Below are 26,987 nucleotides of genomic sequence, written 5' to 3' on the forward strand. Positions count from 1 at the left end.
AAAATCCCTAAAATTGTATTGAAGAAACCAAAGATCAGGATTTGGGAATTGGAGGAGGAGGATAAAGGAATGGCATTCCAAGATTGTATAAAAAGGAAGTTGTCTGATAAGGAAATACTCAATGGAGAAGAAGAGTGGGACAATTTAAGACAGACGTGTGGAAGCAGCAATTGAGGTATGCGGGAAAACAAAACTATCTACCTGGATCCAACATTCTGCATCATTAAGAGCCTAGTAGCAATGTTCTTCCATGATATACTTCCATGTTTTTGCCACAGGTTAAGTATGTTGAATCTCAAAATACACAAATGGCTCCAGAATACAACCATTCCCTTAAGCAATGTTATCCTTTATATATCACAATCCCATTTTTTTTCTAATTTTTTTCTCACTGTTTCTAATATACCAACTTACTATATTAAGATTAAAACTGTGTGAGAAGAAACATGAAACACTTACTGTTGAGGCAAGTCTAAGAGCTATGTTCTCTTGGTGCTTGGCTCTAACTTGAGCTGTGAGAAGCCACAGGGATAAACCATCCTTCAGCAAGCTTCTGTGGTAAAGTGCTTGAGCTTGAGAATAGCCATCTCTATCCAGTTGGCTCATACGTACAAACTGAATCCACCGCCTTATACACTAAAAAAAGAAAGCATTTATAGTTCAGATTTAACTCTGATATGATGGTACAGTAACACCCCATTTATCTAGCTCAAATGGGATGGAGTCCAATCTGGATGACTGAAAAACCGGATAATCCAGAAAATTTGTTAACGACTTACACAATATATCTAGTTTACATACATTTTATTGAAAATTTACAACACAATCAACAAACAAAGCAAAGACATAACTAAAATGAACAATAAATGCAATACGACACTTCTTCCTCTTCCTCACCTTTTCTCAGTTTCTTGGGCTTGGCACTTTGTATGGATTTAGCCCTGTTTCATGGCTGGATGTCTTTCCTGATGCCAAACCTATGTGTAGGAATGTGTTCACTATTGCATGTTTCTGTGGTGATTAGACGAGTAATGTGTTGTATGTATACAAAAGTGTGTATAAAAATGAACACAAACATCCAGAGCTAGAATTGAACCCAGGGTCCTTTAAACTCAAGATCAGTACACTGACAATTCAGCTTTTTTTTTTTTTTTTTTTTTACAAAGTTGCTTTACGTTGCACTGATGAAGATAGGTCTTACGACAATGATGGGATAGGAAAGGGTGACAAAGATGGGATAGGAAAGGGCTAGGAGTGGGAAGCAAGCAGTCATATACATGAAACAATGGTACATAAGTCTTTTTTATTTGTACTCGCAAGCTGAAGATGACCTCAAGTAAGATTGAAACATGTCCTTTTATATAATGTTTTAGACAGACCATTTATTAAATGCTAACAACTTTGTATTGTATGAACAATATAATTGTAAATTCATTTTAAGAATTTATATATATATTCAAGTCAATATGGAACCAATGATGAAATTTATTACATGTAATAATTCCTATAGCTCGGGGGCTTGGTATGTGTGTACTGTCTTCATCATTAAAAATCATCATAGGTAAGGCCCCATCCTCACAGACGCGGAGGTTGTCTATACGACGTCAACTCGAAAGACCTGCACCAGGCCTTTTCGGAGGCCATACGTTATAAAATTTTACCTATATAATCACTCTGGTGGTGGTGGTGGTGGTGGTGGTGGTGATTACTGTATTAAGAGGAAGTACAACTAGGTAACCATCCTCTATTTAACACTAATCAGAGGGAAAAATGGAAGGGATCTGACACTTCGAAAAATGAAGATATCAGCCAAAACAAGACAAGGGCCACGAAAGGTGTGAAAATGAAAGACTCCCTAGCCCTCGCAAACCTAATAGCGTCGTGATCAGAAAAGAACAAGAGTTGACCAACGGAGGTCGGATAGGATAGATGAAAGTTGAGGAGCCTGACACAAGTAAGTGGAAGCAATGCCAGGACTCAGCTAAGGGCCCTGTGGTCGCCAACCCACGCTCCAAAGTTCAGAGCCCCTGAGGCCTAATCACTCTGGAGGAACAGCATTCTAATGTAGTTAATATTTTGGTGGTGACCATTTAAATGAGGAAGAAAATAAATTACATAATTATATTAAGGAAATCTGCTTTCATTTAAGATGGCCTTTTGCTGTAAACCTTGGTGCTCAAGCCAGCCAAATGGCAGAATTCATATTGCCTGTAAATGACAGCTTGATCACTAGAGGCACTGACACACTAAACACACTTATGAAATTTTTGTAGTTTAATAAATTCATTAGTATTGTTTAAATTTGACTGTGAAAACTGTGTTCAATTCAAGAAGACATCTAAAGGCTAATCATAACGTACTTTCTAATTACCGCTGTTCGATGCATAGACCATCCAATGATAAAACAAATAAAATTGTTTACTAATTGTACCTAGGTAACAATAATATTATATGTGATATACTGCCATGTCTCTGGAATTAAAAACAAGGAGAAGGCTATTAATATTAGCTACCATGAACCTCCAATACGCCAAACACTGAGAGATAAAAGTGCTCACCGGTATATCACAAAATGTTTTTGAATAGGTTGATACATCAAACATTTTGGACCTTTGAAGAGAACATTTTTTCTCAGAAATAATTACAAACCAAACTATAAAAGGAAGATTCTTGAAGCTGCCCATACTCCCAGCACTTTTTCATGTAATCCTTGGCAAAAGTTACCATTTAGTCAAAAAATTATTTATTTTATTTTGTTTTACTTTTATGGCCTATATTAAACCACTCTAGTTCATTTTGCAGATAATTTTTTTGCTTTTCTATCATCATCATCATCATCATCATCATCATCATCATCATCATCATCATCATTATTATTATTATTATTATTATTATTATTATTATTATTATTATTATTATTATTATTATTATTATTATTATTATTCAGTAATAACTAGAGGACCCTTGCTTCTCTAAAGCATTCATTATAAATAGGTCAGATAATGTGTCTTCATATAATTGCTCCATGCGCTGTCTGGGTACCTTTTTTTGTTTTAACATTTACTTTTAGTATTCGTATTACCTGTTAGTTATGTGTGATGAAGTGATTTTTTGTAGATTTCTTTATTGTGACATTCATGAATAATTTATGCACTTTTTTCCTCTTTTGAATTTGTTTCAATTTGTACCGTCACTGATAGGTCTTATGGTGATGATGGGATAGGAAAGGGCTAGGAGTGGGAAGGAAGCGACCATGGCCTTAATTAATGTACAGCTCCAATATTTGCTTGATGTGAAAACGAGAAACCACAGAAAACAATCTTCAGGGCTGCCAACATTGAAATTAACCTCCTTCAGAGCTGCCAGTTGTGGGGTTTTAACTCTACTGTTTCCTAAATCGAAGCTGACAGCTATGTGACCCAAACCATGCAACCCGTTGCTGGTTTTTAGAAACTATTTTGTAACTTTGGAGATATTGGTAGTGTGTTTAATATAAAAGTTTAGTTTTAGATGGTTTTTGATTTGTGTGGAATTTTGTCTGGGAAATAACTGATCTTTTCAAATACGGTAATAAAAATAAGTGATAACTGTATGTATTTACATATCATGCTATAGATGCGATGCACATAATTCCAACTGGCACTGAGACTGTCACCAATCAGCCTAGAGAACTCCAAAACTGTGAATTCAGTACTGATCTCGGTCATTTTAGACATTTCATTTCCCACCCCTTAAGACCCGCATGTCGATGGAGGCTGAAATTGGACTTCCATATCTTCCCACATTTACAAATCACCTTTTCATATCGTTCAATTCTATTTCCAATTCTCGCACTGAAATCACCCTTGCTGTTGACCCTAACTATGATGCCACTCAATGCTTCATAAAATGTGTCAACTTCATCATCATCTACACCCTCACACGGTGAATACACTGAGACAAATCTCGTCCTAATTTATCCAACTGCCAAATCTACCTACATTGTTCACTCATTTATGTGCCTAACAGAAACTATGTTGCATGCAATACGAGAACGGTTTGAAAAGTTCTCAGAATCACCGCTAGATGTCAGTGCTAGAGCAACGAGGTTCCCGCGCAATAAACACACATCCTTTGTGAGTGAACACGTGGTGCGTCAGTGCTCTAGCTGCAGGAGTGTGGTAGTGACGACTCTTTGTTTTTGTTCCCGCATAGTGATTTGTGACAATGGAAAAAACTGAGATTCGAGCAGTAATTAAATACTTTGTAAAAAAAGGTATGAAAGCAAAGGAAATTCATGCCGACTTTCAGAACACACTGGGGGACTCTGTTCCTTCATTTTCAACTGTTGCCAAGTGGACCAGCGAGTTTAAATTTGGTCGGGAGAGTTTGGATGATGATCCGCATAGTGGACGGCCAAAAAGTGTTATGACCCCAGAATTTATCGCAAAAGTGCATAAAATGGTCATGGAGGATCGTCGACTGAAAGTGCGGGAGATTGCTGAAACTGTAGGGATATCTTCTGAATGGGTATATTATATTTTAACCGAAGAATTGGGTATGAAAAAATTATCCCCAAGATGGGTGGCCCACGGCTCTTGACATTGGACAATAAACGCACCAGATTGGAAATGTCCGAACAAAGTCTGGCCCGTTTTCAGTGCAACCAACAAGATTTTTTGCGCCGATTTGTGACTACAGATAAAACTTGGGTCCACTACTATACCCCAGAGACAAAACAGCAGTCAAAGCAGTGGAAACATGCTGATTCGGCCGGAAAGATCATGGCCTCAGTTTTCTGGGATGCAAAAGGCATTCTGCTGATAGATTATCTTCCTACTGACCAAACAATTACGGAGCAATACTATGCCAACCTCCTAGACCAACTATAAGGCCTGGTTTGGCAAGGAAAAAGGTATTTTTCATCAGGACAACGCTCTGCCGCACACAAGTGTTTTTGCCATGGCAAAATTTCATGAACTGAGGTACGAATTGTTGCCACATCCACCTTATTCACCTGATTTGGCACCATGGAGGACGGAGATTTTCTATAAGGGAAGAACTGACAGCCGAATTGGAGAGGTATTTTGCAGGCCTGGAGGAATCTCATTTTCGAGATGGGATCAAGGCATTGGAACATCACTGGACCAAATGCATTAGTCTACAGGGAGACTATGTTGAAAAATAAAAGCAGTTCCACCGAGGTAAGATACTTAATTCTAGTACATTCCGAGAACTTTTCAAACCACCTATGTAGTATTCCTGATGAAGAGTCCTACCCCACACTCTGCCCTACCTTTATTTAACACCCTTCTCTTTCTCGTTATCTTGCCTTACCCACAAAAATGTCGCAAACTTTGAGCTGGAAAGACATTCTGCTCGACTAAGTGGTACTGAATAGGTGGTTTTAAATGAATTCATTGTAAAAAGTTTTAATATATTGAACTTTAATATGGTCTAATAATGAGATTAATCACTTGTAATAAGTGGTATGGTCCGAGTTGTGAGTGGAGAGATATCTTAGAATGACATTAGTAGATGAATAAGCTTCAGTGGGGTTTTTAAAAGTAGGAAAATGAAGATAGAGTTGAAATCCAAGAGGACAAATTGGGAAAATACTTGTTTATAGGAAGAAGAATTATGGACTAGAATAATTTATCAAGGGAGATGTTAGATAAATTTTAAACTACTTTGAAATCTTTTAAGATAAGTCTAGGTCAACAACTGATACGGAATCTACAACCTGAGTGACAGCCCTTAATGCAATTGATTGACTGATTGATTGATTGATCGACTGATTGATTGATTGATTGATCATTCCTTTCCATTACTTATTATTGTTTGAAAAATGTCCTCACTCCTTCTAACATTTAAAACTTATTACTAACCTTTCTCTTAAGCTCAGTACTCCAGAAGAGGAGGGCCTTCAAATCATTCTTTCTGGATATATTTTTCTCTTGATACTGCAAATGCCATTCCATACACCATCTGCAAAAGGAATCAGTCTTCATGCATACATATTGGACATTATTCAATTAGCTCAGTGATCTATCTACACCTGTAAATATTTATTTAAAAAATAAGTCTGCTCAGTATAACTTCAATAATTACAAAATTATGTTCATTTTCAGTCTTAATCCACAAATCTTAAAATAATGTTACATGCCAGCCCGGATGATAGCCCCTTTCGATACTTCCAGGAAGGGGCTGATGACTCAGATGACCTGGGATCTCCCAGCCCGCTTGTGGGGTGGGGCCGGCCTTTTCATTTATTGTTCTCGTCGGCCAGCCTACCTGTGAGTTTCTTGGAGATTCAACAGGAATGTTCTGCCTCTAACGACCTCGTGAAAATTCTGACTGAAATCAGCCGAGTTATAAAAAGGGAGGCTAGCCACGGACAGTCAGTCAGTGTTGGACTCGGGGTCAGTGTTGGACTCCATGGTGAAGTCATGAGAGACTCGTGCGTTAGAGTTCGGTGGCCGGGCTGAGGGTGACAGAGGTGTTGGCTGTCGCTAGTGTGCCATTGAGGTCTGAACGAGGAGCTGTTGTTGTGGTGTCGGAGAGTGCAGTGAGTAAGTGGGCTGGAGACGACGGAACGGAAGACTGTGTGCTACCTGAGAGTACTGTGTGTTTGTGTATTTCTGTGGGCTGAGGATCGCTGTGAGTCAGTGAGGGAGGCCGCTATCGTGAATGTGAGGGTAAATGGACCTGTGTGAATATTCGCTGTTGTGAGTATCATCCTGCTGTTGAATACTGTTCAGCTGAAAGTTGTTCACTGTATGTGACTGTGTGAATCTGTCTGTGGAATCGAACCAACGAACAGTCATCGTGTGTTGAGTGGCCCATAGCCCTGTGTTCAGATCCAGCTGTCTACAAAATCTGCCGTATAAGGTGACTAGACTTGAGGAAAGTGAAAGTAAGGATTAAGCGTCCGCAGATATAGCAACCGGTTGGACCGAAAGCTGCGCCATAAGGACTTGAGAATAGACTTGTAATTATTAAGTGTGGCCATTCATGGTTAATTAGAAGAGAGAGAGAGAGAGAGAGAGTGTGTGCGCGCGTGTAATGAAACAGATGGTGTTTTATTCGTAACAATAAATTCTGTATTAAAACCTCCAATGAGTTGGTGGCAGGTAGGGCATTCGGCCATAAAACTGGGATTAATCCACACTGGTGCTGGCCCTAAATACTTGGAAAAAGGCCAGCAAAGAAAGAAGGAGATCTACAACAGAGATAAGTACAGAATGTTGATCACAACATCAGACTCCCTCCAGTCTCTAATAGCCAAAACACTGCACCTTGAAGTACAGGTGAAGTGAACAGAGGAATGAAAAGACATTGACAGTGTGATTATGAAAGAGAACTGGGCTAAGAAGAATGCCCGCCGGAGTTAAAAACAATGTGGTCCATAGTTGGCCGAAACAAAACCATCCCTTCCCCGTCCAAAATAATTCTATAGAATCTGAAAAGAACATCATACTAATTAATAACTGTGAAAAAGCAGAACAATCATATAAACATTTTCTCAGTCATCAAGGAAGTTCTAATCGCCAAGAATTATTTATGAGCAGATAAATTGCTTCTTTATTTCTTCTAGTACTGCCGTTGGGTTTTACTTCAAAGAAAGCACGTAAGTTAATTTTTCACTCCCATTTCACAGAACTTTTAAACTCCGTTTTATATATTTTTAAATCATCTCTACAAAGACTGTGTACAAAGACCAGTTTTAGGGCTGAATGCCCTTCCTGGCACCAACTCATTGGAGGTTTTATATAGAATTTATTGTTATTTTAAGCTTTGTGTTGTGCCATTAGGCAACCATCCTCTATTAACACTAATAAGAAGAAAAATTTGGAAAAGGTCTGGCGCTGAAAAATGAAGGTATTGGCCAAAGAAAGACCAGGGCCATGATGGGCATGAAAATGCAAGTCTCTCCCTAAGCCTAGGAAAAGAACAAGTGTTGATGAAGAGAGGTCAGATAGGATAGATGTGAGGAGTAAGGAGTCAGACACAAGTAAGTGAAAGCAATGCCAGAACTCAGCTAAGGGCCCCATGGTTGACAATCCACGCTCCCAAGTTAAGAGCCTCTGAGACCCCTTTTAGTCACCTCTTACGACATGCAGGGGATACTGTGGAAGTTATTCTACTGCCCCACCCACAGGGATATTGACCAAGAGAAGGCAGGTAAGAAAGATGAAAGCGACGAACCTGGCCCAAGTAAGTGGAAGCAATGCCAGACTCAGATAGGGGAACTGTCATCGCCAACCTATGTTCCAGAGATGAGAGTCCCTTTTAGTTGCCTCTTATGACAGGTTGGGAATACCATGGATGTAATCTACTGCCCCCATCAACAGAAGGAGTACCTGAGGCAGAGAGGTTGGCTTCACAGTAAGGGAAATTAAACTTAAAGAGGTTAGGACAGAAAAGGAAGAAATATATTTTAAGAAAAAGAGTACAGAGAACTCTTAAGCAACTTGGGGGACATCTTGTTAGTCTAGCTCTACTTAGAGGCCAATCCAGCATGGGAAACTCTTTCCTGGCACAGCCCCAAGGATCAATGTATACACAAGCCCATACACCAAAGTCAAGGTCATAGTGTCCCTAGAGAGGGTACAAAGACTGAGAGGTACCAATGTTGCAGTTTTGTCTTGTGATGTTTGTATTACAGGATATCATGAATTTCTATCAGTTTGGTCAAAAAGGAAAATAAGTTCCTTTTAACATGTTAAGTGTCAGGAAATATTCTGAAGAATAACTTATGAACCAGCCCAAAATTGATTAATTTCAGTGAATATTTGGTAGTGGTTTAACGTTGCACCAACATATTAAAGGATTTTTGGGATACAAGGTTGGGAAAGGGCTACGATTGGGAGGTAGCAGCCATGGCCTTAATTAAGGTACAGCTACAGCATGGGAAACCATGGAAAACCATCTTCAAGACTGCCGACGATGGGATTCAAACCCATTATCTCCCCAATATACAAGCTCACAGCTACGCGACCCTAACTGCATGGCCAACTTGTTCGGTAAATTCAGTGAATAAAAATATGAAACAATGTGTTTTTATAACAACATAAAAATCAAACTGAACCCCATGGCACAACAGCCCCGAAGGATCATGGCCTACCAACCGACCGCTGTTGAGCCCAAAGGCCTGTAGATTATGAGGTGCCGTGTGGTCAGCACAACGAATCCTCTTGGCCATTATATTTTGTAACAATATAAAGGCATATCATAGGTTTAAAAAAATCATGGTTTTGATCAGTATTGAATTGTGATCACAACAATAACTGAACTTATGTCGTAATTGTCCACCTTTTCAATACTATATTATGCAACGTTTACATTACATTTTTAATCTACGAACTAGTTTACACTTTGGCTGGCCAGCATCATCAGCCTTAATGAAAAACTGTACAAACACAGCTAATAACTAAAACAAATGTATAAACATACACATATGGCATCAAAAGGTGTTAAAAGCATCTGGGGTGAACTATGTGTACAACACGTAAAATATGACGAAATTAAAATCAGGCTCTAAAATTCTTAGCTGCGTTGCATCATGTTAAAATGTTCCATTTGTGCTTCTTGTTAAAATATCATGAAATGCTGTAAAGTTCCTCATCATAAGGCACACAACAGTAGGCCACGCACCACATGCCGCAATGAAAGGTTAACTTCATGGAACCGCACTGAATTGCGAATCTCTACCAGCTGCAATCTATGAACGTGCCAACTATTTAATCATATCTTCGTATGTCATCCTTGATTCAACCACTGACAATTTCCAACAGAGTCTTCTGGGTCGGGCTGTGAATCAAGGACCTCCACAGTTGTCTATCTCTCCACCACTCCCTTTCTTCCCCCTACTTCCTTCTACTTTTACTCCTCTTTTCTCTGTACTGTACTCTCCTTCAACATATCCATCCACCTCTTTCTCTGCCTTCCCTGTTGTCTTTTTCCTATTATTTTCTCTGTAAATACGCACCTTGGAACTCGGACTTCTTCCATTCTCATCATGTGTTCATACCATTTCAACTTACAGTCTCTATCTTGTATTGCAGTTTAGGGAATCCAATTCTCTCTCTGATTTCTACGTTTGTGTCTTCCCAATTATTCCTCTAAGGAATTTCACCTTGAATGTTTTCAGATTGACATTTACCCACATTTTCCTCACATTTCTGATAAATTTGACTGTGAATAATTCTGAGAGATACTTTCAAGGTGTGACTCAATACACTGGTAGTTCTAAAGTCATTGCATTTGTTGATATTCACTTTCTTTGGCAAGGTAATGAATGTAGATCTCAGCCAGTCTTTAGGGATGATACATACTACTGCATGTCGGCTTTATTAATCTTTTGATGCATTCCTACTCCATGATCTTCAACATTTCCACAGGAATGTCACCTGGCCCTGCAGCTTTTCTGCTTTTGGCAAGTTTGATTGTCCACATGACCTCAGTGATGGTTATTTCAGGGCCTTCAATAACACGCAGTTCTAACTGCTCTGGACTATTTTCATCATTGAAGAGCTTTTGAATGTATCTCACCCAAACTAACTTTTTGCTCAACTTCTAAGACCGGGTTTCCAAGTTTGTCCACAATATTTCTGGTCCATACACCATCTTTCTATGCCAGTCACTCCCCTTTCTTGTGTACATTAATAAATAGACCATGGTTATCATTGAGTTCTATTTCCATACACACTTTACTCATTCAGTTTTCTTTGGTTTCTCTAATTTATTTTGAATGACTAGGTAGCAGGTTTCAGCTTCATTTCCTTCCTTAATTCATCTGTCATTCATGGCTTCTTCTATGTACAGAATAGTGGTTCCCTTCCACTGTTCATCACCAACTTAAGTAAGCACTTCAGTGAAGGCATTCCACAGCTTCTCGGGCTCCATATCAACTGAATTTAATGCCACTACCTCCCTGGTTATTGCTTCTCTTACTCGACTCTGAACCTCTTGTTTAGCTGAAATATTACCAGGATGGCCACCAATCAACACATTAAAATAACTAGATAATCATCAACACAGAAATGAAAATCATTAATTATGATCGGAACCTCTTCTTGCCTGAGTTTTGCTGAGCTATGTTTGCTCATAAGATCTCTTCTTTTTCTTTCTGCAGTTTTCTTCTAAGTCGGCACACTACAAGATTTTGGAATGAATTCACATCTGTACATGGGTATGTCTTTGCTGATAAAATACTATTCCAGAAATGTTTATTGATATCTCATCATGTTATCAGCACAATCGGATGGAGCTTTCCAGGTATACAACCTTGTGGGCTGTAAGATGTATTTGTGATGATCAGGTTTTCCTCTCTGCAAAATGGTACCAAATGTTCCCCTCTTGAGTTTTTGCAACCAAGACCAATGGGACCCATATCATCTTTGCCCCAACCTACTTTTGCATTCAGGTCATCCATTGTGAGCATTACCTCGTTGCTTTTTCTGGTCTTTAAAACTCCTTTCATTTGGGCATAAAACTCCTCCACTTCATCACATTATCACTTCCTTCGCTAGTCGGTGCATAAACTTGGATGATATTAATGGGGAAGGACTTTGTACACAGCTTGTTCATGATAACTGCCAGAGTTTGGATATGCAGTAGACGATACAGAGCTGCATTTGTTTGTGAACAATGAATCCCACACCGTTGCGATGATTTCTGTCATAATTCCTGGCATAGTAAACCTTGCTGTCATTCACTTCACATTCTGCACTGCCTTTCCACTACCTCTCACTGATGCCCAAAACATCCAACATCCAATTGCCTCATTTCTTGAATTTTACTGTGAATTTTTCCCTCTTCGTACATACTCCTGACATTCCAGGTGTACATTTTTAAGGCTCTCAAAGGGATTCTTAGCACCCTCTGACTATTTAAAGTCTGTCCAAGACTGAGGGCCATGGTTATTGGTTTTCCAGCCATGACGATTCTTCTAGGGATTTAGTTACGCAGTGGTCTTCCATTGCCTCCTGCATCACAGCACCCTGACCATACCGCTTGATGCAAGCTCTGGCCAGAGCTGTCCAATCTCTGACCATTGGGAATATATTCTCCTCTTTGATCCGAAGCTGGTACTGACTGGGCTGCAGCCCCAACCAGATGGTTTACAGTAGCATTTCCTACAACTGTGAAACCATCACCTTTCCTGAGAAGCTCATCTGCCTGAAGCTTTTAACCTCCTCCCAGGGATGATGAGTTATTTACTGCCACCCAACACTTGGCACTGAGTCACTAGCAGTACAGTCTAATCCATTCCATAGCAGGAATACCCGACCAGACTAACTAATGGACACTAACTTAAATGCTGCCAAATAGATTATCAAAAGCGACATATAACAACACTTAGCAACAAAAGAGTACCTACAAACACAACATAAATTAGAAAACAACCTTATAAGAACTATAAAGTCTCATATCTACCACCATCTTAACATAGGGTCAGCCAAAATACTGATATGAAACTCATTATTACCTATATGGAGGATATAAGAATCAAAGATATATTAGCATGTCATTATTATTTATTATTATTTAGCATATGGCATACAAATATGTTATTACAAATGAACAAAAATAACCAATGAACCAATCTACAAACAAATATCTAGATCTTGTATGTACTCAATACATTTTGGGGTGGCCATCAAGAAGTCTTCGTGTCATAGAAGGGACCACCTAATATTTTATACACCTTGTCACTTGTAGATTAAGCTGATCATAAAGAGGCTATACAAAGTGTACTTCTAGGATTGTAGGAAATTGTCATAAGTAAAGAAATGTAATATAATTGAGCTCACTGCAAATGTCTTTGATAACAATTTAGAATTACATTATCGCACCAAATTAGGAAAGGAAGAGATGGGTTACACAGTCATAATATATCAACACTTTACTGTAGAATCACAGATACTGAATAGAGCCTATAAACTTCATAATTACATGCATTAAGAGTCGGGAAATACTAACACTGATCAAAAGTACTATTTCACAAGGCTTCCTATAAAACTGAAAATGTCCAGTTAGGTTGGTTACTTAGCCCATGGCAACAATGCAAACAAATCTCATCAGCACTATGAAATACATTTTTTTAACCATCAATATAGATCATGAAAAGCCATATATAACAACATTCACCAAGAAAAGAGAACCTTAAAACACGATATAAACTAAAAAAACAATTGTACCCAACTCAGAACTGGAATAAATCATTAATAGACAGGGACCATAAAATCTCTCATCCACTGCCATCTCTGCAAATAGATATTAGGCTATGCTTATCACTTTTAAATAATCTTTCATATGTTCCAAGTTGTTCAGGAAACTCCTAGTTGTATGTGTGTTGACTAGTGAACTCTGGAACACTGATTGACTAAGGACATCTGTATAGTACTTCTAAGACTTTCTGGATATCTTGAGGCAATACACCATAAGGATAAACTTGTTTCAAAAGAATTCTAGAACATGAACCACCAAGCTCGATGGCTGCAGTCGCTTAAGTGTGGCCAGTATCCAGTATTCGGGAGATAGTGTGTTCGAACCCCAGTGTCAGCAACCCTGAAGATGGTTTTCCATGATTTCCCATTTTCACACCAGGCAAATTCTGGGGCTGTACCTTAATTAAGGCCATGACTGCTTCCTTCCCACTCCTAGTCCCTTCCTGTCCCATCGTCGCCATAAGATCTACCTGTGTCGGTGCGACGTAAAGCCAATTGTAAAAAAAAAAAAAAAAATGAACATGAACTTTCCAAGGACTTCTGTATGTTATTGTAGAACCCCCCATGTATGTTGTATTAATACTATGTTGTGAGAAACCAGAATTATCAGGAATCATAACCAGAACCTATATAAAGTATACAGAGTTCAGTTCACTTGTCATGTTGTTGTAGTTCAGTTGTGATGTTGTTGTGAGTTGTGATGCAGCTAGTCAAGTTAATATAGATATTGCTTGACAGATCAATTGTTAATTGTCTTGTGCCTTTTGTGTGTAATGTATATATGTGCTTATTGGAAATACGAGTACATACGAGTAGACACCGATACAATGACTTTTTTAATTACTACATTCTTGCATCTCCATTAACTATATGCAGTAAAAATGAATAGACATTCAAAAACAGTATTAGCTATTCTAAGAGGCACGTACACCACCACCATTTCTTCTTATTCTTCTGTCACGCTTATCCAGAGAGCTCCTTGGTTCGGCTGTGGATCACTGACCATCAGTTTCTCGCACCTTCCCAGAGACAAGGGTGTTGCACATCGCTTCTGGGGTACTCCTTAGATCTTTTTCCTGATCCACTTTTATTCCTCATATAGGCTATTGTTACCTTTGTAAGTACTAGTAATATACATCAATTTCCTTTCCATAGGAATCTCTAAAACACCATATCTAGTAATTCTCAGTACAACTTACTAAGAAACAGTACACACACATTCACACAAATACTAATAATTTAATCAAATAACATAGAACAATCTTCAATACTCTTACATTCATGAGTACATACATTTTCTTTCCATCACTTCCAACATGGCGTTCAACAAACAACAAAACACTCCATCAGTTCTGCCAAATATTCTGTCTCTTCATCCATTCATACATAGCGACCGTGACTTGTCTCCTGGTCCACATGTTGGACATTGTACTGTCAATGTGTGCTTTCTTCCTTCCTCTTGGACCATTCCTGGCAGCACAGACCTCACACTTCCTGCACCATGTTCTGACATCCTCTTTGCAGTTTACCCAGCAGAACCTCTCTGTAACCTCAGCCAGTGTTTTACTCACACCAAGATATCCACCAGAACTCCCATTACACGAGTATTGTAAGACTTCAGGGATTTTTATTCAAAGGATAATGTATGTGTTCTTGCAGATTTTCCATCTGAATCCTCAAATGAGGCACTTCAACACACCATTTTGTAGCTGCAAAGAATCCCACTAGGCCTAATGAGACTTGATTGTCGGGCTGAATGGAGCAACTTCTTCCCAAGTAGGTCAATGTCCTGTTTCCTTCCAGTGAATTACCTTGCCTAGATCAGGGTCTTCATACTGATTTCTGCAAATTTCTATAGGTTGCCACAAGTAATCCACTACCGATCACCCTTCTTGTGTGGCTAATTTTCATTTCTTGTTGAGAACAGTGATTACAATCCATTGGACATGGTCTTCTGGATAGAGCTTCTGCATTGTTGTGGCTAGTCCTGCTGAATGCTCAATCTTGAAATTGTATTTTTACAGATGTTCTATCCCTCTGCCAATCTGTTGTTCTGGATTCCTAAACTGCATTAGCCACTTCAATGCACCATGATCTGTTCATGACAGAAGTCTTTGACCATACAAGTACTTATAGAAGTGTTCCATTAACTTCACCCGAGCTAACAATTCCCTCTTGATCACGCAGTAGTTTCTCTCAGCTTGGACAGCGTCTTGCTGAAGTATGTTGTCATCCTATCTTGAACATTCTACGTCTGGGATAACACTCCACCCATGTCCAGTATAAACAGACCTATAGAACATGGGTGGTACAGAATGGGAGTGGGTTCAGCAATGCCTTAAGCTGTTAAAAACCTTAGTGACTGCAATTGGCCCGTGAGTAAAACTGCCCTTCTACAGGTAAGCCTTGTCAAGGGTTTATCTATATTGGCAAATCCAGGCACAAAACATCAGTAGTAGGAGCATGTCCTACGAAACTCCGAAGTTCATGTATAACTCTGAGAACAGGCCTTTCATCTACTGCATGTGTCTTCTCCAGATTGACAGGTACACCATCTGTGGAAACGACATGTCCCAAAGACCTAGACTATACCAGCTGAGAAAGGATGTAGAGAGAAGAAGAGGGAACTGGGGGTCAGTGGTAAAAGAGGAGGCATTTCTGGACAGACAACGATGGGAAGACTTGTTCAACACAACACTACCCAACACACTGGAGGGATTCCATGATGATGTTGATGTCACAAATACCTGGCATTTTTCCCGAAGAGCTTAGATTCAGCTTCAGGTTGGCATCTTGCAGTTGCTTAAGGACTTCCTCCAGGTTTGATAGGTATTCATCAGAAGTCTTACATATTACTATGATATCTTCCAATTAAACAAGGCAGGTTTTCCAAAAAGACACCTTGTAGTACTGTTTCCATCAGTCTTTCAAACATAGGTGATGCATTTCACAATCCAAAAGGTATAACTGTAACGTACCAATTGAGAATGCTGTCTTCTCTCTATCTTCTGTCTCCAATTCTACTTGCCAATATCCACTTTTCAAATCTAGAGTAGAAAACGCTTGTCATCCAGACAATGTGTCCAGAATGTTATCTATCCTGGGTAAAGGATAACTGTCTTTGACTGTCTTGCTGTTCAGCTGTCAGTAGTCCACATAAAATCTGGTTGATCTGTCCTTTTTCTTCATTAAAACCACCAGTGCTAGACAGTTCAATGACACCCTACTTATACATATCACAAATGATTCTCTCAGTCTCCTCTCTTCTTGATAGATGCAAGCAACATAGGTGCTGTCTGACTGGTTGTGTACTACCAGTGCCTCTCTTCAATGATACTGGGAAGTCACTTAGATTCATCATTCTGATTGGACTGAGCCCCTTAGCATTAACAACAGTTCTTCCTATCAATACTCCTTGACAGACTTCCTCTTTGGCTACATGCTCAGTAATTCCTGTCACATCTCAGTCTATGTTATCTACCTGACCCATAATAACATTATCACTTCTGGGAAGAAGTACCTTGTCTGTACTTAAAACTATTTGAATGTTTGGTCTGTTTCATCCACGAAGAATGACTTTTCCATATGCAAATTTTAAGCATCCTTCTTTCAGGTCTAAAGCGAATTCAAATTTAGTTGTTATGTCCCCAAGAATCTTCTGTGATATCAGCCACTATTATTCAATGTTCTATCAACTTGCTCCCCAGGCTGATGTTGACCTTTGCCTCACCATAGGTGTTCATTGGCTCACCAGTTGTGATTTTCAATAAAACTCTCGTAGATTTCAGGTGTTCTTTTTCATAATGGTGTGGTGGCTCCGGTGTTCAGAAGCATAGCACGAGCCAAACCATTCACTGACCTCATGACCCATAGTGCTTACCCATTAGTACCAGCCCTTTCTAGACTTCCTGAAACTTCTAGTCATTGTGGCAGCAACGTCTGACATGTCTAAACTCAGCATAAATCCAGCAGCGTACCTGATTTTGTCTTACCTAAAGAATTTCATTTCACGAGCCTGTAGTTGACTTTCATTTCTTTACTTACAAAGTTATGTTTTGTTCTGGCTAATAATGATGATGATGATAGCTGTAAGATAGGGACCATGTTAATGCCTCAGTGAATTAGTGCCTGGAATACGGTAGTTTGAAGTAGGTTCTATAACTTAAGTTGTGAAAGAATCTTGAAGTATATTTTAACACACTGATGACGGGTGCTGACGGAAGCTGCTACCCCATGCAGACCGGATAGTTCAAGCTTCCAAGAAACAAATTACACTGCTGCATTCAAACCACTGTAACTTGAAATGCATTCAAGATATCGACCTCAAACTTGGAACATGTACTCACTAGGTTGCTTCGTAGTCTGTACGTTGTGATACTTTTCAAAGAAATACCATTCGTGGCTCCATTCAATAGTCTTTCTAACCAAAGTGTAGTATAAATGCCGTATTTGTGCCATTCGTATACTCATTGTTTTCAAGTATGCAAGGATTTCTCTTTATGGCTACTCCCCGTTTAGTGTTAACCATTAGAAATATTTAATTCACTGTCACTCGCTACCTATTATAACTGGTTTGTACATAATTAATCACAATTATCGGTAGCCGTCGGCAACTGAATACGCCACGCCATGTTGACATCAGCACGGGTGCCCCAGGGAATAGCTGTACATATCCGACATTATTTTGTTAAATACATGAAGATTTAAAGAAAGAAAGATGCAGGAATAATTTATATTCCAAGAATACAGCATTTGGAACTCATAATCTCACCCAGAATTTAATCAATAATTAAGAAAATACAAGGTGCATAAGAGCGAGAATTCTCGTAGCCCATCACCTACTGTCGGCTGTCACCTACTGTCAGCTGGAAACTATGAGAATTCTCAGTGCTCATGGTTACAACGATCGTACAATAAAAAAATACAATCGACACTAAAATCTACAACCCTCTACCACATGACATGACTGAAAGTAGTTAAAATTATAGCCAACGGATAGCTCAACAAGCTACAAATGATACCCATGCATAAAAACGGAGATTTCTGAACACATTCCTGTCAAAAAACACATCATTAAACAAGAAATAGTGTGTATTTTTATTCCTTGATTAAAATTGTATGTTTTTTTTACAGGAATGTTATAGTGTAAAATTTATATTTAACTTGTGTTTGACAAACTACAAAGCTTTTAACTTACATTTAACTGAGTCGATGCTGGAAAGTATGGCTTCCTTCTTAACAAAACATTTCAGAAGAGACATAATTCCTAAAGTCAGATTTCTGTTGTGTGTTTCTTGATGTCACAAAAGCAATGGGACAATTCTGCACTCAGTTAAATTAGATAAGAAGAAGATAGGTAGACTGTGAAACCTAGTGTCAGCGCATAGCCTACTTCTTTCAAATAACACCAAGGTTTCTGCTCAAAGGTTAACATCCCCATTTAATAGACAAATCACCATCACCACCACCCTCATTCCATATCAGCACTGTGGATAGGTTTGAAACTGCATCCAGGCTTTTGGCTCACAATCTAGTGATTAGGAATTGTATACCACCACCTCTCCTACGCTGCTGGTCAACATTTAGGTGGTAAAAGAAATTTCGACCAACAGCACTCAAACCGGCAAACCATGGTGTCAGACTTAAAGACTTGATGCCTGAGCAATAATGGCCACCAAGCATGCCTGAAGGGAATTCCATTTGCATGCAATGGAGATAGTTTGGATCTATGAGACAGTGATATACTCTGAATTTTTGCTTATTATTTAAATAATTTTCCATCCACATTTCAGTTTTAATATTTTTAAGCAAAACTAGAATGTAGAAAGGATAACTATGCAAAGTTTGAACTTCCTTGCTTGTTGGGAAGTTAGTAAAAATCATTGAAAAGGCCCACAAATGGGAATAATAATAATAATAATAATAATAATAATAATAATAATAATAATAATAATAATAATAATAATAATAATAATAAATTTTTTTTTGCGAGGGAGTGTGGGAAATCTTTCATAAGACGCTTGTGAGGGTCCGCACTCAACAAGTGTGTGGAGATTCTTACCCACTAAAAACCACACTCCCTTTTCCCACGACGTTTATCTCCGCCCTGGAAACCGCTCTCGCATTACTGCTGGACGGATGTCGTGCTTAATCCATCTTGTGCTTCATCTTCCTTCTTCTGCTTTACTGTCTGTCATAATCGTCCAGGTCCTTCTCCTTCTGACGCAGAATATTTTCTACGTAAACTTCCACCTGGTCCCAAGATTCTTGTCTTCGTAGCATTACTGACACGATCCCTCCTGGCGTCAATTCTCCCTGCATAACTTCTAAGCAACTTCTTTGTGGCAGCCAATGAACACACACAAAGAAAGTATGTAATACGTCATCAATATCACTGCAGTATATGCACACCGGACAGGTTGCTAGCCCTAGCCTATGAAGAAATTTTCGGAAGTATCCATGACCTGTCAAGAACTGTGTGAGATAGTAGTTCACTTCACCATGATTTCGGCCAACCCATACGCCCAGAGAAGGTATCAGTCTTTTCGTCCATTTCCCTCTAGAGTCATCTTCCCATCTTGTTTGCCATCGTTGCATCCTGCGACTAAGAGCCAAAGCCTTTGCACTTTTCCTTCCTAGCTCTTCTTGTGTGAGCCAAATTTCTTGTCTTTCGAAGGCCAACAAGTCAATAGGAGCTACTGCTACTACTACTAGAATCGCAGGTTCTGATACTGTGCGATATGCGTAAGCAATTTGTAAAGCTGCTCTCCGTTGTACAGCCGCAATTCTTGTCCGATATTTTGCAATTTTTAATGATTCAGCCCAAATTTCCGAACCGTATAGCAGTATCGATTGAACAGTCGACAGGAGAAGCCGCCTTTGACTAGATTTCGGACCCTTGATATTTTCCATGAGTCTACTCAGTGCAGTCACAGTTTTCGCTGCCTTATCTGTTACCCGTTGGATGTGGTCCCAATATGTAAGCTTAGTATCAAGCGTTACACCAACATATTTTGTGCTCCTAGTTGTTTCGATGGCTATCTGCCCGATCTGCATCGGTACAACAGTATTAATCCTTTTCCTCGTCAGGAGGACAATTTCCGTTTTATGATCTGCAAGTTCTAACTTGTGATTTATCATTCATTCTTTGACACGTCGCATCACCTGATTCAATTTAAATTGAGCCAGCTCTAGGTTACGGGTTACTATCACAGCAGCCACATCATCAGCATAACCCACAAGTTTTACATCTTCTGGCATCTCCAGCCGTAACAAACCATCATACATAATATTCCAAAGGTGTGGTCCGAGAATTGAGCCTTGCGCTGCACCAGCTGTGAGCTGTTTTCTTCTCTAACCATCTTCCGTGTCATATAACAATGTACGGTCTTTCAAATAGTCTCGCAGTATATACATGAGATATTTTGGTAGCTTGAAAGTTTCTTGTAGAGCTTCCAAAATATCACTCCATCTTGCCAAGTTGAAAGCATTTTTAACATCTAGAGTCACAAGAAGCGTCAGCTTTCTAGAGTAATGACTACCCATTTGAGCTCGTTCTGCTGTCTTCACCACTTCCTTCACAGCATCTACCGTTGAGTGACCTCTGCGAAATCCATGTTGTTGGTCAGATCGGTCGGACTGCTGCTAGTATTCTCGGTTGTAGTAGCTTCTCTAAACCTTTCCCAGCGGTGTCCAGCATTCATAGAGGTCTGTAACCCCCAGTTTTCCCTTTACTGATCAGAACCAATCTAGCTCTCTTCCAACGAAAGCTAAAAATTCCCACTTCCAAACAATGATTATACATTCTCAACAGCAGTTGAGGACATAATTCGACTGTCACCTTCAGTACTTCTGCTAGAATACCATTTGGTCTAGAGGCTTTCTTATTTCTAAGGGAATTAATTGCTGTTATCAATTCTTCAGTTGTGAAAGGTGGTACATTATCTAGTTCTTTCTCGGACTCAACATCAATCCTCTCTGCATGATCAGGGAATAGTGTGTGTACTATTTCTTCCATGGTGCGTGGATCCATGATGGGGCTTGGTAACATCCCGAATTTCTTCATAACAATTTTATACCCTAATCCCCATGGATTTTCATCCACTTCCTTAAACATTTCCCACCACTTGTCGGTTTTACTCCTTTTAATTGTATTTCGCAGTCTTTTCTTCATAGTCTTATACTCTACTGAGAGAGCTTCATCGTTAAGTCGTGCTCTTTGTGTCCTTCGTCTGAGTCGCAGGCATTGTTTCCTCAGCTCAGCAATTTCTTCATTCCACCAATATGCTGGACGCTTGCCTCTCCGTTGTTTGATTCTTGTCATTGATGCGTCACATGCTTGCTGAAGGAGTCTCATGGTGTGTTCCACGCATTTATTAGCAATTATGCTTCTTTTGCCTCCGTGACATGTATCCGAAATACAGTCCATTCCATTCTGAATTACTTCATGAAATTTTTCTCTATCCATAGTGGCTATGTTCCATCTTTCTGGCTTGCGCGTGGTAATCCTTAGATGCGGAGTCTCTTGAAGTACACGAAAAGTGATATACTGATGATCGCTTCCAGTATATTCTTCAATTACTCGCCATACAGTTATCCTAGACGCAATGTCTTCAGAAGCAAAGGTTACATCTGGTATAGTTCCCTGACACCCTGGTCGCCGAAAGGTTGTCACATTACCAACGTTGATAACCATTAATCCCAATCTGGCGACCATTTCCATTGTACGCCGCCCTCTAGAATCTGTTTGAGGCATGTTCCATTCAACTGCTTGAGCATTAAAATCACCAGCAACAACTAGGTTAGTGTTCATCCCTTGCAGAGTATCTTCAAGCCCATCTAGTTTTGTCTGGAAGTCAGAAATAGCTTCATTTGGGGTAAAATAACAGCTGACAAAAATTACCTTCTCAACTTAGGACCCAGACGAACCCATCTCCGCATCCTTGATTTATAACTGAATATTTTCCAAGTCTGGTACCCATATTGCAGCTGTCCCTAGATTGTCTGAAAACCAGCCTGGTTGATCTCTATCTTGATATTGTTCGCTAAGAATCAAAATGTCTGCTCCTATCTCATAGGCCATCTGCGTCAATAGATCACTGGCAGTTAGACTCCTGTGTATATTGGCTTGAAGGATCTGTACCATTCACCACTGCTTTTTGGCCTTTTCTAGTGCTTCACGAAACACAATACACTTGCCTGAGCCAAGAGCATGATGTCGTTTTGACTCTTCAACGCCCATGTCTGTGCAAATTATGCATCGTGGATTCGTTTTGCATCCTACTGCCTTGAGACCAGCTTCCCCGCATTTAAAGCAGAGTTTACTTCTGTCCAATCCTTGACAGTTTCGTGCTTGATGCCTGTATGACAGACAACATCTAAAGCACCGAGGAACTACGGCCCACCGTCTTACTCTGCAGTACAGCCAGCCTACTTTAATTTTGCCCATGTCTAACTGCTTTCGTGCCTCGCTATCTTCTATCTCCACAATGGCGAGTTTTTGTCCCCTGCTGTTCGGATTTGTGATTGAGACCTTCAATTCTTGATTAAGATTATTTAATTCTTGTCTTACACCCTCCTCTACGTCGGAAATAGTGGTGGCACTGTCCATATCCCGAATTTCCAGTGTAGTTCTAGGCATCAAAACCTTTACTTCGCCATTATGTCCAAGAGCACCTTTAAGTGATTTATTAAAATTTTCTCTATTCTCCATTTCTGTGGCCTTATTATATTCAAGAAGAACCGCTCCAGATATAGTTTTCCTGATCGATTTAATACCATCGCCACTATCTTCCGGGTTCACCTTGCTGCGGATATCCTTCACAACATCTGCGAAAGTCTTGCCATTCATCAGTTTAATAATAATAATAATAATAATAATAATAATAATAATAATAATAATAATAATAATAATAATAATAATAATAATTTTTACATCTGTAACATGAATCTTTTTGAGATATATTCATTTTAAAACTTCACCCCCTTTGTCTGTCCCATTCACCCACCCCCCTTAAGTAGGTTTTCCAAACACAAAAAAATGTGCTTTTTTATTTTTAAAGGCGATTCCAAATAAAACTTTTCCTGACTGTAACACCTTCAGTTTTTGAGATATACTATAAGTATCCTCAAAAAGGTATTGAACCCCTTTCTCACCTTTTTTCACCCCCTTAAGAGGATTTTTCTGAAAAAGAATACATGTTTCCTTATTTTTTAAAGATTCCAAATACCAATTTTCACATGTGTAACATCTTTAGTATTTGATGTATAAGTATCCCCATAAAAAGAAATCAACTAAGTTCATTTCTCTTCGCCCACCCCACCCCCTTAAGTGGATTTTCCATAAACAAAAAACACGTGTTTATTATAAAGGAGATTCCAAATACCAATTTTCATGTCTGTTACATCTTCAATTTTGAGATATAAGTATCCACATAAAAAGAATTCAACCCCTTTATCAGTCCTTTTCACACACACACGTGCACGCACGTGCACGCACGCGCTCACTGAAGTGTTTTTTTACTGAAAACAAACAAATATGTGTTACTTTTATTTTTAAAAGAGATTAAAAATATCAATATTCACATCTGTAACATGTTAAGTTTTTTATATGTACTGTATGTATGCTCATTTCAAAAATTTACCCCCTTTAACACTTCCCCTTAAGTGGATTTTCAGAAAACAAATTATGCATGTTCCTTTACTTTTACAGGATATTCCAAACACTGATTTTCACGTCTGTAACATGTTACATTTTTTTAGATAAACTCATTTTAAAAATTCACTCCCTTTGTCACTCTTGTTCACCACCCCTTAAGTAGATTTTCCAAAAAAAATTGTTTCTTTATTTTTAAAAAGATTCCAAATACCAATTTTCTTTGTAATATCTTCAGTTTTTGAGATACAGGTATCCACGTAAAAAGAATTCAACCCCTTTTTCAGTCCTTTTAATACCTTTCTCCCCACTGATTTCTTTTCCAAAAACAAACAAATACATGTTATTTTTATTTTTAAAAGAGATTAAAAATACCAATTTTCATGTCTGTAATATGTTAAGTTTTGATATACACTGTATATATATGTTCATTTTAAAAATTTTCCCCCTTTAACACTTCCCGTTAAGTGAATTTTCAGAAAAAATTTGTGTGTGTTCCTTTACTTTTACAAGAGATTCCAAATACCAATGTTCACATCTGTAACATGTTACTTTTTGAGATATATTGTATATATTCTCACTTTAAAAATTCAACCCCCTTTGTCACTCCTATTTACCCCCTGTTAAGATTTTCCAAAAACAAAACCAAAAAAAAAAAGTGTTTCTTTATTTTTAAAGAAGACTTCAAATACCAATTTTCAAGACTTTGTTACGGGCTCTCTACAACATCAAAGCCTTTCTATTTTTCTTACCGTCTGCCAACCTCCCCATTCTACTCTTACTATACTTTCATCGTCTACATGCTCGCTCGGCTCATCATTGACTGTGCTGCTCCCCTCCGCTCCTGCTTCTCCGCCGCTACATCACGCTTACGTACTCTACGTTCTAGTAACTTCTGGACTTGCCCTTCAGTGACTATATAAGTGTGCTTCAGTCTCTCATCGGGCGGTCAGACATCAAGTGTGAATATTCTGTAGTGGAGAGAGCAGCTTTATTCACAAGCAACTGGTCCGTTGTGAGATTTTAATCAATCATTTTGGAAATGCTATTTTGATATTCATCGTACTGCTGGGTGAGCAAAAATTTTAATTTCAACATGTTTGGTGCTTTCTATTAAAGACTTAAAGACTTGATGATTTACTACAGCAGGCCCTACAGACCTTGATTCCAACCAAATCTTGCAGACTGATGTCTCTCAATTTCATGTGGTGAACTTATCATGGACAAACGTTAGAAGTGTTATCGCATCAAGAACTCTTTGCTTGGCAGCACAGTGTACGCGCTCACTGTTAACTTTATATGATTAAAGCAGCCTGATCCGTCCTTCTCCCTCCCTCCTCTGTCTGTCTAATTTCCCCTGTATTTACCTTTTTTCACGGTCTTAATTCCTATCTACTATTTGTAACTTACTTAAATTCTCTTTTTTTTTTTTTTTTTTTTACCCCTGGTGGGTTTGATAAAAACTTTAAGTGTGGCCTTTATTCAGTATTACAAGTTGTATTATCACTCTTTTTTTTTTCTTAAGCTTTGTGGTTTACTTATCAGAAATTGTGACTGTGTATGGATCATGGGTCATAGGTTTGGTGAGACTCATTGGTGTCGCTTGCAAATTTCTAGTCAAGATCTATCTGATCTCATTTAATAATGTTTGATTTTGCCTGTTCTGAAACTGTGGTAATTGCATTTTAAAAATCTGGTTTGTTGTACATCACATGTTCTTGTTGGAAATTTATGGTAAAAATATAATTTTCTCAAAATTGATTCCCTTTTTCTTTGAAAACTTTGTCTGATGTTTCCTGTTTTCCCTCTGTTTTTTCTTATCTTGTACTTACCACAAACAACCCTCTTGGTCCATCTGGCAAAGCTCCACTGACTCTGCTTATTAAAATTGTTATTCCTAATGCATTAGTTTTTGTGTTGTGGGTATCTAATGAGATTGTGGATTTGGTATCCAACATATGTCTTTCGGCATTTCCCTCCAGTCATATGGTACCCGGTTGCTCAGGCCACTAAGTTGCTCAGATAATACTGTTTCATAACCAAAGTACCATGGACAAACTTTACTTATTTTCGCTTGTGTTGTGATTATCTATCACTTAGGTGATTCGTATTATTGTCAGACATAAAACCTTATCATATCCAATGTACCCAAACGCCACAACTGTAACATTTTCAATTTTTTATATATAAGTATTTTCATAAAAGATATTCAATGCCTTTTTCACCTTTTTTTACCTCCCTTAAGAGGATTATCTGAAGGGAAAAAATACATGTTTCCTTATTTTTAAAGAAGATTCCAAATACCAATTTTCACGTCTTTAAACTGTTAAGTTTTGGAGATATAGATACACTCATTTTAAAAATTCACCCCCTTAGCAACAGAATATCCAAAAATCCTCCCTTAGTGAACACCTACATTGTAATATAAATGTATCCTCAAAATTTCATTTCATTATGTCCAGTAGTTTTGGCTTGGTGATGATGAATCAATCAGGACATGTTATTTTATACACATATATATTGTGACCTTTCACAAATCTCTAAGTTCAGGGTTCTTGATGTTAAGGTTGCGCCTCGGCCGGTGTCATGCGGAGATACATGAGTCTCCACTTAAGGGACGTGAAAGTTCATTGAGTTGGGTCACAGAATCGTATGTTGGGTTTAAATTGATTCGACTGACGTGAGAAAACAATTGCTAATTAATATCCTAATCTAGGTTATCATCATGAAGTTCCTTATACTATAAAAAATGAGAACACCGAAAATATAACTTTCATGGAAGGATTTTCTGTTTAATGACTAGGAAATATCTTAACTAACAACTACAAGATTAATAAAAAATGAAACAACACAAATGGATATTAGAAGTGATTTCACCACATTTATCTTCAAACTGATGGTTAGAAATCAATAATTCTTGTTGGCTTGGCACGCCTATTCTGACTCAAATAAATGTCCCAACACCCCGTTATAATGCTTAAATCATCGCTTAATTTTTTGAAAATCTATCTAACAACTTGAACGCACCGGTGACCTATGTTCACGATTATCATACAGGTCAAGAAAATGATCAAATAACATACGACAACATCGTATCAATCAACAACATTACACAAATA

General features: G+C 38.5%; 1 long non-coding RNA gene across 1 annotated transcript in view; it reads right to left on the bottom strand.

The window, feature by feature from the left end:
• Positions 1 to 485: 485 nt before the first annotated feature.
• Positions 486 to 26,987, bottom strand: part of LOC136876946 (uncharacterized) — a 28,843-nt gene continuing 2,341 nt past the window's right edge. Inside the window, exons 2-3 of the long non-coding RNA XR_010860691.2 lie at positions 5,868 to 5,967; positions 486 to 636 (exon numbers count right to left, since the gene is read on the bottom strand). This is a non-coding gene — a long non-coding RNA (uncharacterized lncRNA). The remainder of the gene's footprint in view (positions 637 to 5,867; positions 5,968 to 26,987) is intronic.

The sequence above is a fragment of the Anabrus simplex genome, chromosome 7 (assembly GCF_040414725.1).
Source record: "Anabrus simplex isolate iqAnaSimp1 chromosome 7, ASM4041472v1, whole genome shotgun sequence".
Taxonomy (NCBI): Eukaryota; Metazoa; Arthropoda; class Insecta; order Orthoptera; family Tettigoniidae; genus Anabrus; species Anabrus simplex.